This window comes from Chiloscyllium plagiosum, unplaced genomic scaffold (assembly GCF_037043375.1).
Source record: "Chiloscyllium plagiosum isolate Xiang-an unplaced genomic scaffold, Cpla_swu_hap1 HiC_scaffold_42, whole genome shotgun sequence".
NCBI lineage: Eukaryota > Metazoa > Chordata > Chondrichthyes > Orectolobiformes > Hemiscylliidae > Chiloscyllium > Chiloscyllium plagiosum.
Genome location: NW_028270180.1, coordinates 12222061 through 12237892, shown reverse-complemented (window position 1 = coordinate 12237892; position 15832 = coordinate 12222061). Strand labels below are relative to the sequence as shown.

Below are 15832 nucleotides of genomic sequence, written 5' to 3'. Positions count from 1 at the left end.
CGATCAGACTGGTTTGGTACGGAGATGAAAAGGATTTTGAGAGGCCTTTTATTTATGCGTAAACAGATGAGACTTCAGGCCAAATTGGTCATGTTTTAGAAGTGACCTATATAATGAAAGGGGAGTGGTCAGCTCTCTATCTGAGCAGTTTAGCTCAGGCCAGAACTAGTTATGAGTTAAACAGTGAGCTGTGTGGAAACTCTCTCTTCTCTCCTTTTGTATGTCAACCTGTAAGCATTTGATCCTCTCTTGTACTGTGTTTTAAAGGGGGTTTGCTTATTGGGACTGTTGTGTGTGTTCAGAACAGCATACTTAAGTCTAGTTTGGATAGACTGGTAATCAACCTCGCTAACTTTAGATTAGATTAGATTACTTACAGTGTGGAAACAGACCCTTCAGCCCAACAAGTCCACACCGACCCACCGAAGCGCAACCCACCCAGACCCATTCCCCTACATTTGTCCCTTCACCTAACAACACGGGCAATTTAGCATGACCAATTCACCTAACCTGCACATTTTTGGACTGTGAGAGGAAACCGGAGCACCCGGAGGTAACCCGCACAGACACGGGGAGAATGTGCAAACTCCACACAGTTAGTCGCCTGAGGTGGGAATTGAACCCGGGTCTCTGGCGCTGTGAGGCAGCAGTGCTAACCACTGTGCCACCGTGCCGCCCACTTATTCCGGTAATTTTCACTGTACACTTACTGAAACAAACTGGTCTGCGCTGCCTGCTTAAGAATGTTTTGAGTGGTCTGGCTTAGTCCATAACAAAAGGAACCTGCCAATGGGTTTTACCACATGTCCTGATCAGGTTAAAATTCACAGGGCTCAAAACCACATGACTTAGGAGCGCGAGTTGGCAAGTCAGCCCCTTGAGTCTGCTCTTCCATTCAATAAGTTGAATTCAATAATATTGAGAAAAGACATTTGGTTGAAACTTGGACTCAACGGGACATTTCACAAGGATACTAATTCATGAGGAAAACATTTTAACGGTACTGGGAAAGAGTGCAAATTGGTTGGCACATAGACTCTGAATAGCCGAGATGTTGCCTTGCTGAATCCACCAGTTAATGATGATTGACATATAATTGTGAGACTTTGTTTAAATTTTGAACTTGCGTTTACTTTTCCCATCAAATTGGTGATTTGTCCATCCTGTCAGGTCCCTTAAAGACATAAAATTTCAATATGATCATCTCTCAATCTTCTGAACTCTGACAAATTTTGGCTGAACCTTCCTCTATTCCATCATCCCAGCAATTAATTGAGTGAAGCTTCTCTAAATTGTTCTAGTGCAATTGCACATTCTCTCTGTGTCTACGTGGGTTTCCTCTGGGTGCTCTGGTTTCCTCCCACAATCCAACGATGCACAGGTTAGGTGGATTGGCCAACGGATATGCAGGGTTAGAGAGAGAGGGGAGGGGTCTGGGTGGGATGCTCTTCAGAGGGCCATTGTGGATTCAATGGGCTGAATAGCCCACATCTACATTGTAGGGATTCTATGGAAGATGACTGGTCTATGACCATCTTAAGCTCTCATATCATGGGAACCATTTATAAAATTTGCAAACATGCACCCATTCACTTGCAGCTTTCCAGCTAATGTAAGCGGCTGATCCTAATGTACTTTGGAATTACAGATTTATCCATCAGTGAGGCTATTGGGGATGGGTCATAAATGCCTGGACTAGCCAGCAACGACCACATCCCATAAACAAACAGAAAACAAATTGCACAAAGAACAGTTCTTCCTGAAACATCCGTGCCTACAATTTTCAAACAAGCCAGCAAATGCCAACCATTGAGCACAAATGGGATTGAGTCATCAGGCTTTGAGATCAGATTTCCAGGAGCTCTGGGAGGGGAACTGCAGCCGGGACAACATGTTGCTACACCCTTGTATGAAGGTTGTGAAATCAAACTGTGCACAATTAGCTGAGAACGTGTAATCATCTCTGTGAGAAATTTCTCCATCTGTAGCTTCAAAGAAGGTGTTAACCTGTTCACTTTAAATAGGCCAATACCTCCCTTAAAAAGGGAGATCGAGAAACATTCTTACAGATGTATCCGTTTTAATCTCACACGGTCTGATTCCAACCCATCAGTTTGTGGCATTCTCAAAAATTATTAGTATACTGGCAGTTCACAATAGAGGTATCAACTTTGAATGAATTGACAACCAAAATTTGAGATATTTGGGATGGATAATCAGTCCTCAGTCCCCAGCAAGGCCTGTAAATCGAATGCCAATTCCATTTCTAACCCATTCCATATCTAACCCTAATTTCACATCAAACCAAATTCTATACCTAAACCCAATTCCATATCTAACAGTAATTCCACATCAAATCCCAATTCCAAATCGAACCCAATTCCGTATGAAAGCCCAATTCCATATCCAACCCCAATTACACATCAAACCCAAATTTCATACCTAACCCAAATTCCAAAGTGAATCCCAATTTCAGGTTAAATCCCAAATTCAGGTTAAATCCCAATTCCATATCTCACCCCAATTCCATATTTCACCCCAATTCCATATCGCATTCCAATTCCATATTGCACCCCAATTCCATATCTCATCCCAATTCCATATTGCACTCCAATTCCATATCTCACCCCAATTCCATATTTCACCCCAATTCCATATCGCATTCCAATGCCATATTGCACTCCAATTCCATATCACACCCCAATTCCATATTTCACCCCAGTTCCATATCACACTCCAATTCCATTTCTAATCCCATATTCTAGAACTGGTCCACCCCAAGCTTCACCTGGACCAAACAATCCACAGCTCGTTGCTCCCTGATTTTCCACTTTCCTGATACGCAAACTCACCTAAAGCTCAGCTAACCATACCTGAATGTGCACCAAATCCTGTTTATCAATCATGCTCATGCTGTCTTGCCAAATAAAGTGGTTCCCATTCTGGCCATGCCTCAATTTCAAAATTCTCATCTTTGTTTTCCAATCAATCTGCTGCCTTGCCAATGTCAACCCACCAAGAAGCTCAATCTTCACCCCCACCCCCACTCCACTCCACCCTGGCCCCACTACACTACCCATCTCTGTAAGCTACTCCAAACCTAATGTCATCGAAGCTCCTCCAAACTGAGACACTTGTGCTTTCAGGGTGACTATGATACTCAGTACCAAGCGCCTAAAATCTGGAATTGCTTTCCTGAACTTCTCTTTCCTCTTTTAAGATGCTCCTTGAAAGAAGTACATATTTTTCCAGCTGGGATTTTGGTTATTCTGGTTTTAATGCTTCCAAATTCAAGCTCTTCACCGTAACACGTTTGTAACACCATCAGGTACTTTGATGTGAATTACATCATTGGATTACTTGCTAGCCAAATAAAAGAAAAGTGGGTCCTACAAACACTGTACCCCTCTAAATATCACATTTGCAGTTGACTTGCTGGCCTCCTTTCATTGCAACATCTGTGTAGAGATCTGAAGCACGCTCTGTGTTTTCAAATTGCTCTTCTGCATTTGGGATTCGAATCGGAACGCTATTAGTGGCTCAATTGCACGTAGTACTAAAAATTCACAACAGATGCTAAACATTCTGAGCACCAAACTATAAGAGCAATGTCTTCATGGGGTGGTCAATGTATGAAGATAACATTCTGGGATCTTGCTGCATTGCACAGCTCGTGGCTTGACCACACTCATTGACCACACAGAAGAGGCAAAACAATTGCTCCGAGCTCATAGGGACAGTTCAAAGTGATGCAGAATAGGGAAAGCCTTGACCAACATTTGCACTGAGGTAGTCACTGATAGTGCCCCCATTTTTACATGGGTGCCTGCTGTATTGACTCAATAAACTTGTTTCATATTGCCTGATGGAACGTTGTGCCATATTGTGCATTTGGTTGCACAATGGCTTTGTGGCAGAGTTGTAAAATCTTGATTGGTGCAAACACTGTAGAATCTCATGCCCTGACTGTAGTCGAGATGGATTTCAAAACACTTGAATAACGCATTGTTTGTCCTGTCAGCCGCAAGTTCAACAAATGTTGATTTATGTTTGACAAGGGTGTTTGAACACAATTGGTTGGCTGAATGATTTTTGATGTAATGCAGCTTGGTGGAAGATAAATACCATGTCGGGAGTGACGTGCATTGCATTAGAGGTCAGGAGTACTGTGCTGGAGTGTGGTAAGCTTCAGTTGAATCCAGAGACGCTCTGCACATTATCAGACAAGACTCTGTGAGTGGCATTCTCTCCTTCTAAATCAGAAGACGCACTGGCCCACTCTCAAAATTTAGTTACAATGTTGTACTGAGGAAATGCACAACGGCTGGGTGTGCCAACAGTTACATAAGATGTTAAATACAAGTCCTGTTCACTTCAAGGAACGCTGCTCTGAACCACAGAAGGGAAATTCTTGGCTGCCAGGCCAGTATCTATCCTTCACCTAACTTCACCAACAGCAATGTGAACCTGGAATAACTGGTCTTTGCATGACAAGAGAACATTTCTCCTCATGGGGGAGTCTGGAGTTAGGGGGCCAGTTACAGAGACAGGGGAGCCCATATGGAAATGAAGAGAAATTTCTTCTCTTAGACGCTCATCTTTGATTAATACTACTTCCATGGATTTGCCGACACCTTGGATACAGCCTTATGTTGTCTGCCATCATGAACCGCATCTACCATAAGAATCATATAACGAGCCTGACCTTTTGTTTCTAACTCTCTTGTACACTTCTCTCATTCCTGCCTTCTCTGAGGCTTGATAGCATGTGACGGTAGAGGTCAGAGCCACATCGTGACATGAACCATCATCACGTCACCAGCATATGTATTCTCATTATCGTGCAGTCGTTATGCTACTTTGACAATAGACAATAGACAATAGGTGCAGGAGTAGGCCATTCTGCCCTTCGAGCCTGCACCACCATTCAATATGATCATGGCTGATCATCCTTAATCAGTATCTATCTAGTGGGGAACAGTGGAAGATGGGGCTTTGAATATCTTCAAGACTGAATTTTCTGATGGATGGGGGGAGCTGACCGTTCTGGAGAATAGACAGGAAAGTGGAGTTAAGGCTTCTTCAGATTGATCATGATCGTAGTGGCTGGCAGAGCAGGCTAGAGGGGCTGAATGGTCTTCTCCTGCAACTATTCCTTACTATGTTCTTTGGTTATCAATCTGTGGACTGATTGCAAATTCCATTGTCTAATTGACTATCACGCAACGGTGGTGACCCTTTCAAAATCACTTCCAAGCTTGTCAGCATGGTGGCTCAGTGGTTAGCACTGCTATCTCACAGCGCTAGGGACCAGAGTTTGATTCCAGCTGTCCATGTGGAGTTTGCACATTTTTCCCGTGTGTTTGTGTGGGTTTCCTCCGGGTGCTCTGGCTTCTCCCCACAGTCCAGGTTAGGTGGATTGGCCATGCTAAATTATCCCGTAGAGCCCAGGGATGCGCAGGCTAGGTTTGATTGGCCATGGTAAATGCAGGGATAGAGTAGAGGGGTGCATCTGGGTGGGATGCTCTTCGGAGGGTGGGTGTGGACTCGATTGGCTGAATGGCCTGCTTCCACACTGTATGGATTCTATGATCACCAGATACTTGGGCTGTGCAGAGGATGTGAATAGAACTACATAAATGCAAGTCTTCATTTATAGTCATTGCGATTGGTTATTAGGTAGTTTTCCAGAATATAATTGACCCATAAACAACAAATGTAATGGCATTTCTTCCAATGATGGAATCAATCAGGGTCTGTATACTGGGCAATCACTCTTTCCTTTTGTCCACTTCAGTTATGGAGATACAATGGAGTAGTTGGGATTGCATGACTTGGAGAAATGAGGACCAAGAGAAGATCGGATAGGGGTCTTCACAATCATATGGGACATGGACAGAGTAGGTGGAGAGAAACTGTTCCTGTTCAATAATCAAGACCGAGTGGGCACAGGTTGAAACTAACCAGTGAAACAAGCAATGGAGGTATGAAGACAAACTTCATCACCATGCGAATGGTTAGGATCTGGAATGTGCTGCCTGAAAATGCAGAGAACAGAGGTTCAGTCGGGGCATTTGAAAGGGAAGCTGGTTAGGATCTGCCAGGTAAGAATGCACAAAGTTACAGGGAGGTGTTGAAGAAGTGGCATGAGGTGTATTGCTCATTTGGAGAGCTGGCAGGGATACAATGGGCCAAATGGCTTCCTTCTGCTCTATAACAAATTTGTCATTCTATTTGAGATTCAGGCAGAATGAGAGATAGAAAAGAAGCAAGACAAAATGGTTCAGCAAGAAATTAATAAATGAATGGTCCTTAACATGCAAAAAACAATTCCAAGGCAGGGTAGCGCGATGTCGACTTAACTTTACAGACCCCAAACATGTGAAAGTTGAATCTCATCTCTGCTGAGTTGATCGTAAGTTGGCTTTAATCAGTGCAGAAGAAAAACTACAAGTGCCTCAGGGTCTGGATGGAGAACTTGCAAAGGCCTCTTGTGATGCAGTGGGTGTTTCACTGCCTCTGACTCAAGCAGCCCAGGTTCAACTCCCACCTGCTCCAGAGGCATGTCTTAGCATGGATGAGCAGGTTAGTGAACAATATCTACAGGGATTTCCAAACCTGACTGATTCCTAGTAATTGCTGCTCAAAAATCAAACACCTGAGAATGGGCGAGTTTCCAATGACAGTCAGAGATGATTATATGGGCATCAAAACACAATCCCAATTGGCCAGTTTTCAGGCTTGCCGGAGGTGTGGTCCCAATTCCCTAGAGATAGGATGAAGTGGGGCTGTCACTGCGGACTCCTCATCCCCAGCCTAGCTGTCGAAGCCAATCTTTCACTTTGACGTTTATTAAGTTAGAGAGACTGTGCCTTAAAATGGAGGCACCCCCCCCCCCACTCTCTCTCTCTCTCTGTCTCTTTGTCCCTTACCTGAACTGCTTCATCTCCGTCCCTTCAGCTTTGAGACCCTACCCTCTATTATTAACTAGAAGGCAAGTCAGTTATCTGACCACTGATTGATCATATGGGGGGAACATCATTGCCAGGTGACAGTCCCCCCACACTGAACAGTGTTTGGATCCCATTGGACCCTAACATCGAGATTCTTCCTCGGAAACCAATCCTAGGATTGAGACTGGGATAGAGCTTAAGATCAGGCTCGGATTTACGGCCTCACAATTGGTAATTACGAAGTCCAATATCATGATGCTGAGAGATATTTCGAGGAAGTTCCAAGCGCAATGCCCCTGGAAAGTATTTATGCTTCTTGGAATTCTACCTTTGAGGTGGTGAGAAAGTGAGGAATTGAATCTTAATATTATTTCCTCAAGTTCAAGTGCAGAGGATGCAAGGTGCGGGCTGGCAAACGTTTTCTGTGATTGCTTCATGTTCTGAAAACAGCAGGAACACTCTTCAAATGTCAATTTAAATTTACCCGTTTTGAATAGGTTTCCAATTTCAGCAGATAAAGGTAGCTTAAGGAAAATGGTGGCCAAGTGGTAATGTCAATGAAGTAGTAATCCAGAGCTTCAAGCTAATGTCCTGGGGATGTAGGCTCACATCTCATGATTGTAGCTCGTAGAATTTAAATTCAGTAAAAACTTTGAGTTTCTAAAATAAAACTTGCCTTATGGCAATCATGTGACTGCTGTCAACTGCTGATACCCTTTATGGAAGGAAACCTGTTACCCTTACCTGGTCTGTCTTACATGTGACTCCAGGCCCACAGTAATGAAATTCACTCTTAACTGCCTTTTGGTCAATTAGGAACAGTAGTAAGTGTTGGCCCAGCTGGCAAAGTCCACATTCCAAAGAACAAAGATCCCATGAAAAGAATAAAGAGAAAAAAATATCTTTATTGCTGTAGGAAAGATGTCGTGAAACATGAAAGAGTTCAGAAAGGATTTACAAGGATGTTGCCAGAGCTTCAGCTACATGGAGAGGCTGACTTGATTAGGCTATTTTCCCTGGAGTATCAAAGGCTGAGGGATGACCTTATCGAAGTTTATAAGATCATGAAGGGCATGGATAGGATGAATAGTCAAGGTCTTTTCCCCAGCGTAAGGTAGCTCAAGACTAGAGGATATAGGTTTAACGTGAGAGGGGAAAGGTTTAAAAGGGGCCTAAGGGACAACCTTTTCATGCAGAGGTTTATGTATGTGTGGAGCGAGCTGCCAAAGGAAGTGGTGGAGGCTGGTATAATTACAACATTTAAACGGCATCTGGACGGGTATATGAATAGGAAGGGTTTGACGGGATATGCGCCAAGTGTTGGCAATTAGGACTAGAATAATGTAGGATATCTGGTTGGCATGGACGAGTTGGACCAAAGGGTCTGTTTCCATGCTGTACATCTCTATGACTCTAAGACTCTATAGCGGCAAGTGAACATCTAGTTAAATCTACAACTATTCATTGGACAATTAGCATTCCAATTGGATGTAACAGAAGGAATCTAAGGTGCTTAAATTAGACAACTTGTCAATATAATAAAAACAAAGGTTGGGACAGTATTGATGTTCTGCCACTTGTTGTGATGTGGTATTAGTGACAGATTCAGTAAATAAAAAAGTCACGTTATATTTACAATGCATGCTGAAGTGATACAAGAGCAATATAGATTCTTTGATCCCTTGAACACAATATCCTACAGGAGAGATGTGAATCAAATTAGACACAGGAATCCATCTGAGTTCTCTTGGTTTAGAAACGCAGTTCCAATGGGAACGTTTAATGTTTAGCAACGTTAAAAACAATGGGAAAATCTGGTGAATATGTATATTGATCTTTCTGTTACACTCAGCATGTATGACATTCAATGATTCACCTTATGATGGGCTGTCGCTGTTACATAAGCAGCTAATTCGTGCATTGCAAGACCCCACGCCAGACTGGGACAAATTACGAACTAAATTGTTTTGCCATTGTTGACATAGGAGTGCATATCCAAAGTGCTGGGATAACTGTTGATGAAACTGCAGGGAAGGTGCTGGCATAGTGATGTTATCTCTGAGCTGTTAATTCTGAGACCCAGGTGATGTTTTGGGGACCCAGGTTCAAATGCTGCTGGCTGCTGGTGGAACTTAATTTCAATAGAAGATCTGATATTAAGCGTCTAATTGTTGATTTTGGGGTGGCTCAGTGGTTAGCACTATTGCCTCACAAAGCCACGGACCTCGGTTTGATTCCAGCTTCGGGTGACTGTTTTGTGTGGAGTTTGCACATTGTCCCTGTGCCTGTGTGGGTCCCCTTTGGGTACTCCACTTTCTTCCCACAGACTAAAGATGTGTAGGTCAGCCAGACTACCCATGCTAAATTGCTCCATAGTGTCCAGGGATATGCAGGCTAGATGGGTTAGTCATAATAAACATGGGTATAGGGTAGGGGACTGAGTTTGCGTTGGATAATGTTTGGCGGGTTGGTATAGTCTCGATGGGATGAATGGCCGCTTTCTGCACAGCAGGGGTTCTATGAAATGCCAGGAGCACCTTCTAAATGTCTTAAGCATCAAACAAGCAGTTGTTCCCATTTGAACTGTGTCTGTAAGACGTCAACATTGACAACAAACCCTTCCAATAATGGCGAATCAGGTGACATTATGTGCTCAGGTCTGAAAGTTGGATTGAACCCATTACATTTCTGAGAGAGAGGCAGCATCTGAGTCCCTATTTAGCCCACCCTAGCTTATCCCTCTGACAATCTAACCATTCAGGCTCGGCATCCAACTGCATTACAAACGCCTCTGATGATCTGTGCTTCCATTATGTTGCTTGGCAAGTTAGCTCAAAAGCTTTTAGCATCCACTTCATTAAAAATTCTTCTTAATGTTGGTTTTAAATTTTACTATTCACTAATTCAACAGCATTTGGTTTGATCCAGCTGGTCAGACTACTTCAGAGTCAAGAAATCATAGTTGCGGCAAATTAGACATAGCTCCGTTTTAATGCCTGTTTTTCTCAGATCATACAATGATCAGAAGGAGTCCATTTGGCCCAATATGCCGATGTTGATCTCACTCTCTTTATCTACTATAGTCCAGCATTTTCATTTCCCTTCAAGTTTTTAACTAATTCCTTTTTGAAAATGATTGCAGGATCTGCTTCCAAAAGGCAGGATACCCCAAATCGTAATACCAAGAAAAAAACACACATTAAAACAATTGTAGGAATAACATCATGCAGAATTAGAAGGAGGTTTTATTGTCACGGGTACTCAAGGACAGGGTTACATGAGTACAGTGAAAAATATACAAAGTCGCCTCTTCCAGTGCTAGCTTGGGCACTTTAATACTAAGATACCAAGGTACAAACCCTCAACAAAGAATAGATGATAATGACATCATATAACTTGATGAATATTATTAAAATCTATTTCTACCCTTTCATTCTTGGATTTGGATAATTCACTTGTCCAGATTGTTTTTGAAGTCTATCAATGAATCCCAGTGAAAATGTTGAAAAAGTCCACCGGCACAATGCTATCCTTTAGTCCACCACTAACTCAATCTGGACCATTGCTCTGTCCCTTTTCCAAAATGATTACCAGGTAAAAACAATGACTGCAGATGCTGGAAACCAGATTCTGGAGTAGAGTGGTGCTGGAAGAGCACAGCGTTCAGGCAGCATCCGAGGAGCAGGAAAATCGACGTTTCGGGCAAAAGCCCATAGGGCTTTTACCTGAAACGTCGATTTTCCTGCTCCTCAGATGCTGCCTGAACTGCTGTGCTTTGCCAGCACCACTCTATTCCACAAAATGATTACCACTCTCTGTGCCTTTTCTTCCATAGTATCATTGGGCAGTTAATCTTTCCTGCCCATTAATCTTCCCTGTGGCTCCACTCCCCAACCGTCTCTTTAGTTCTGAAGAAGTGTCATACCACGCTCAAAATATTCACTCTATTTCTCTCTCAACAGATACTGCCAAGCTTGCTGAGTTTCAACACCATTTTCTGTGCTCGCCCCATTACTTCCCCTCATCACTACTTCCAGCCTTGAATAAAATTAACGACCCAACTCCGATAGTTCTTCACAGTAAAGAATTCCACAGATTCACTACCCCCTGAGAGAAACACAAATGCTCACCTCAATCATAATTGGTCGACACCTTAGAGATTTGCTCGTCAACCTATTTAGAGATGTTCTTACACACCTCTGCAGCAGATGGGATTTGAACCTGGGTCATAGAACGCCTACAGTGTGGAAGGAGGCCATTCAACCCATTGAGTTCACATCAATCCTCCAAAGGGTATCCCACCCAGACCGGCACCTCCCTACCCTACCCCTGTAAAGCCGCATTTACCTGGTTAATCCACTTAGCCTACACACTACAGACAGCTTACCATGGGTGGCACGGTGGCTCAGTGGTTAGCACTGCTGCCTCACGGTGTCAGGGACCCAAATTCGATTTCAGCCTTGGGTGATTGTCTGCGTGGAGTTTGCATGTTCTCCCCATGTCTGCCTGGGTTTCCTTCGGGTGCTCCAGTTTCCTCCCACAGTCCAAAGATGTGCTGGTTAGGTGAATTGGCCGTGCTAGATTGCCCATAATGTTCACTGAGGTGTTGGTTAGGTGCATTAGTCAGGGGTAAATACAAGATAATGGAGTAGGGGAATGGGACTGGGTGGGTTACTCTTCGGAGGGTTGGTGTGGACTCGTTGGACCGAAGGACCTGTTTCCACACTGTGGTGATTCTACAGTCAATCCACTTAAACTGCATGTCTTTGGACTGTGAGAGGATATGTAGAGCACCAGCAGAAACCCATGCAGACATGAGGGAAATGCACAAATGCCACACAGCTAGCCACTTGAGGTTGAATTTGAACCTGAGTCCTTATTACTGTGAGGTGCCACCTGATGAAGGAGCGACGCTCCGAAAGCTAGTGTGCTTCCAATTAAACCTGTTGGACTATAACCTGGAATTGTGTGATTTTTAACACTGTCCATCTCTAAGCATTGATTTAGGTGTTAACCATGTTCCAAACAGAGGTTTCTAAGAAAGATATACTGGTATCAGAGGCAGCCTGGAGAAAGTTCACAAAGTTGATCCCAGGTATGGGGTGATTTGAACCCATGTCCCCACATCATTAATCCAGGAATTGGGATTACTAATCCAGTTCATGAAAGAATAAAGAAAAAAGGTATTCAGTATGGCCTGAATACATTAATCATCTAACCTGATCATCTGATGCTCTCTGCCAGTATTGCCCTGTGCATGTTCTTGTGTGAGAATAGCCATGCACAATGCAGGTTACAGCGAGAGAATCAGCTGAAATGTCCATTGAGACCTTTTCTAATGAGGAGAACTACAATTTGCATTTTCTGATTAAGTTCCGCTCGTCGACCTGAGATTGCCACTGGTGAGCAACAAGAGGTCTCTTCATGGGAATTATCGCTGATAATCACCTTCGTCTGACTCAATCTCGCCTCATTAATTTATACTCTCCTCCTCTACAATCCGCTAGATAGAAACGAGGTGTTGAGAATTCTGGACTGGAGAGTCCAAGTGGTTTCCTGGTGACTCCAGACCTTCAACACAGACACAGCAAGCAATATTTCAGGGCAATGCTGCATGGGCAGAGGCCATGCACACCCTTCCTGCACAGACCTTGGCATCGGACACATACCAGCCTCACCTTTAATACCCTTCGAATATGCTTCTGCACTTGCTGGGTGCACTAGTAGCCATCACTGTAACACTGTCATAAAACATGTGAGGACTTACAGGAATCCAGCTTATGGACTGGACCAGGATGTATCTTAGAGCTGCTGGCCTGCTCTCTTAGTGGTCACTCGCTTTGAGCCTACCTGAATGCCAATAGCATCCCTGCCTTGGCCTGTCTTGTCGTGTCTATTTGTGCTTTGCCACCTTAGCCAGAGCTAACGGGCTCATTGTACTTCCACTTTACCTTGCCTTCTGGCTCAGGCACAAAACAAGGGAGCTTGTCATGGTTGTCAGCAGTCATCAGTCGAGGAGTTGGACATGTTGCTCAACAGCTCCATGCTACTTCAATCTCATGCCTACACTGTGTACCAGCACACTGCGCGTTCTTTAAGCAAAAGGCTATGTCTCAACATTAGAAGGGACTAAGGGATGAAGAGCCGATGTCAGGCTTCCCATCACCTGCCTTGGCTTTCTGTGCCCTATTGTCATAGAGTCATTGAGATGCACAGCACAGAAACAGATCCTTTGGTCCAACTCGTCCATGCCGACCAGATATCCTAAATTCATCTAGTCACATTTGCCAGCGTTTGGCCCATATCTCTCCAAACCCTACCTATTCATATACCCATCCAGATGCCTGTTTAAATATTGTAATTGTATCAGCCTCCACCACTTCCTTTGGCAGCTCAGTCCATACATGCATTACCCTCTGCATGAAAATGTTGCCCCTTAGGTCACACACATATATATATATATATATATTTCCCCTTTCACCTTAAACCTATGCCCTCTAGTTTTGGACTCTCCTAGCCTGGTGAAAAGACCTTGGCTACTCATCCTATCCATGCCCCGCTATAAGATCACCCCTCAGCCTCCGATGCTCCAGGGAAAGTAGCCTCTCCCTATTGCTCAAAGCCTCCAAACCCAGAATTGAGGGAAAGGGATAGATCCAATGAGATGGAAGTGGGTGGTCCAGTGGTTAGTGCTAGTGTAGCTAAGGGCAAAGGTGGTGAGTGACTGAGTAGGGAGCAGAGGGCATGCAGGGTTATTTAGGGTTGGGGGCGGAGGGGTGTGTGGAAGGGAGTGAGTGAGGGAAGATGGTGGCTGCAATGGTGAGAGTGGTAGAGCATGACATGGGGGTGCATGCAGAGACAGAGTGAGTGTGTGGTAGCGAAGAGAGGATGGTGACACTTATCCTGATAAAGCACGGAAGGTCATTGAGTTTCTTCGTATGTTGTTGGGCATTCCTCTAGATAGCTGAGACCACACTGACCCGGGTGGCAACTTTGATCCAGTCATGGCTCTGGTGTCATGGCCAGTTCTACTGGTCCTGAGGTAAAAGGGAGTGCACCATCCCATCCATGAGGACCTCTAGGTTCGTATCAGCAATTCTCCTTGCTAGCATTGTTCGGAGCTATTGTCAAAAGCCACACAGGGCAGCTCTGGACTGACAGTCCTTGTCCTGGTACACAAAGGCCTTTTAAAGATGGCACAGTGTCGGGGATCACTAAACCAGCATTGGTGAGTACCCCAGGTTACAGCAAGTGGGAGAATCAGGCTAGCGTCAGACAAGAAGGGTGCCATAGTAAAGAGATAGGTTTGGGATGATCATATTGAGAGAATCCCTCCATATAAATGCCACAGAAAAGACTCTTAGCTAAAATATGGGCAAATCCAGCCTCAATAAGTCCTTCATTCACAATTAGGAACCTACAACCCCATCACTGGTAGCACCCAGAGTTGTCCTGACCTTCCTGAAAAATGCAGTACAAGGGTCTGAAAGGTTAATGTCTAAGGGCGTACAAGTAACTGCTGTGATTAGAACCAGCTGGATCTCACTGACTATGAGATCCCTGATTGGGGTTGTTAACCTGGGCCAGAGAGCCCTGGCTAACAGATTTAAAGATTCAGATATGGGGCCAGTAGCACAATGGATAATGTGCCTGACTGTGTGTCAGGGGATTGTATGTCTGGCTCCTACCTGGCTCGAGGGCAATACCCGCTGATGTAATTGGACTGTCTTATGTACAAATGCCATTGTTACTGTTTTATAATGATTGAAATTGGGATTTGAGGTTTGTCCTCCTTTTCCTGAAAACTGGTTGAACGTTAGGGTTTGGGGCCTAACTTTGCCATTCCTCTCCCTTGTAAAATTGCTGTTTCTCTGTGTACAGCTGCTAATGTTAATTGTTTCATAAACTATGTATTGTTTAATATAAAAATGTGTAACCAGGAAAAAAAAAACAAAGACACATAAGTCTACTCACTCGATGGACTGGTTCTGAGTTGGCTGGTCAGAGTCAATGTACTGTGTCCATGTAAATAAAGGTGAAAATGTGTTTCTGGAAAAGCGCAGCATCCAAGGAACAGGAGAATCGACGTTTCGGGCATAAGCCCTTCTTCACATGTAAATAAAGCCCTTCCTGATGAAGGGCTTTAGCCCAAAACATTGATTTTCCTGCTCCTCAGATGCTGCCTGACCTGCTGTGCTTTTCCAGCACCACTCTAATCTTGACTCTGATCTCCAGCATCTACAGTACCCACTTTCGCCTACATGTAAATAAAGAGTTACTCGGTGATGGGATACCAGCCTCTGTACAGTTATTTCTGTGACACCACCCATGGTGATGTCGTCAGAGATTACCCTGCCATGTTATACACCTATACACCAGTTTCTGTTAACACACACATGACTCTGTAACCTTTACCAGCTAGTCCTTCATGGAGAATACTCTCAAAACCTTGCAAATATAAGACTAAAGTTCAAGGAGTTACTCCTTCCTTTCATTTTATTCCATGAACCATCATCAATAACCCAACTAAAAATTATTTTTGCCAACTTTATTTCAAGTAAGAGGAGAAAAGCAAAACAGTGCAAAGGTTTCAACCTTAATGTGGGATCCTGAGGGTCAGGGATCATAGAATCTGTACAGCATGGAATCAGGCCATGTGGTTCACACCAATCCTTTGAAGATCATCCCACCCAGACCCACCTCCCTTATCCTTGCATTTCCTATGACTAACCAACCTAGCCTATACATCCCTGGACACTTTGGGCAATTTAGCATGGCCAATCCACCTAACCTGCACATCTTTGGATTGTGGGAGGAAACCAGAGGACATCCACACAAAGAATATACAAACAGTAGCCCGAGGGTAGAATCAAAACCAC

General features: G+C 44.0%; 1 protein-coding gene across 10 annotated transcripts in view; it reads right to left on the bottom strand.

The window, feature by feature from the left end:
• The window catches only part of celf6 (CUGBP Elav-like family member 6), an 867956-nt gene that overhangs the window by 281485 nt on the left and 570639 nt on the right, over window positions 1–15832 (bottom strand). The window lies entirely within an intron of this gene.